This window comes from Antrostomus carolinensis, unplaced genomic scaffold (genome assembly GCF_000700745.2).
Source record: "Antrostomus carolinensis isolate BGI_N321 unplaced genomic scaffold, ASM70074v2 scaffold33890, whole genome shotgun sequence".
Classification (NCBI taxonomy): domain Eukaryota; kingdom Metazoa; phylum Chordata; class Aves; order Caprimulgiformes; family Caprimulgidae; genus Antrostomus; species Antrostomus carolinensis.
Window position 1 is genome coordinate 1 of NW_010291155.1, and position 928 is coordinate 928.

The following is a 928-nucleotide window of genomic DNA, read 5'->3' on the forward strand; positions in this document are numbered from 1 at the left end:
GGAAGATTGGGGTTAGACACGCCATTTAAAGAGCTCCCGACACGCTCACCATTTTCTCCCTGCCCGTCCCCAGGAGCAGACAGTGCCTGGTGCTCAGTCTGTTCCCACTTTCCGGATTTGAGCCTCCTGAAACGCAGCACTACCCCCACCCACCCAGCAGCCTCATTAGCCAGCCTTGTAGTTTGTGTTTTCTCTCCCCTTTCTTTAGTTCCACTTGCCTACTGCACTTCTGCAAATTTGTTTTGAGATCACTTTACCAGAGGAGCCGGGGGCTCTTAAGGGATACTAATGACAGATTTTTTTTTTCTTCCTGAGTGACGGGCTCTTCCATCCTTTCTTCCTCTTCCCCCGAAATATTAAAGGGAAAAGGAAACAAATTTTCCTAGGTCCTCAAAAATTTTTGAGAAAAGGCACGTTTCTTAACAACCCCAGCCCCGCTGGATTAGGAATTAAAGCTGCGAGCTGAAGCGTTGTGCGCGCCAGGAGAGCGGGACCCAGAGGGCTGATATTGTGCACCGGGAGATCCACGGTTCATGCTTGGAGAGAAACCGCTGAAAGGTGATCAGAATTGCAACCCGCACTTTAAAGATCAAGTTTATTTGTGCACAAAGCATAAATCTGTAAACAGGTCTATTTTAGCCGGTGCAAACGTGGTAAACCAAATTGTGTGGGTATGTGTGTGCGCACACCACAGCCCAGTGAAGCGTTGGAGTTACCGCCGAGTAGAACCGCTCCTGACAGACGGGTTCTTAGAAAAACAATAGGGAACTGCCCGGTTTCAGATGTGGCCCAACTAAACAGCAACCTGCATCTCGGAGCGGCCGAAGCCTGAAACTCGGAGCTTTCCCCCTTCTGTAACTTTACTCCTTTACCAACTCTCTGCTTTTCTTACAGTATTCATTTCAAAGGGGGGCTCCTCCCGTTTATG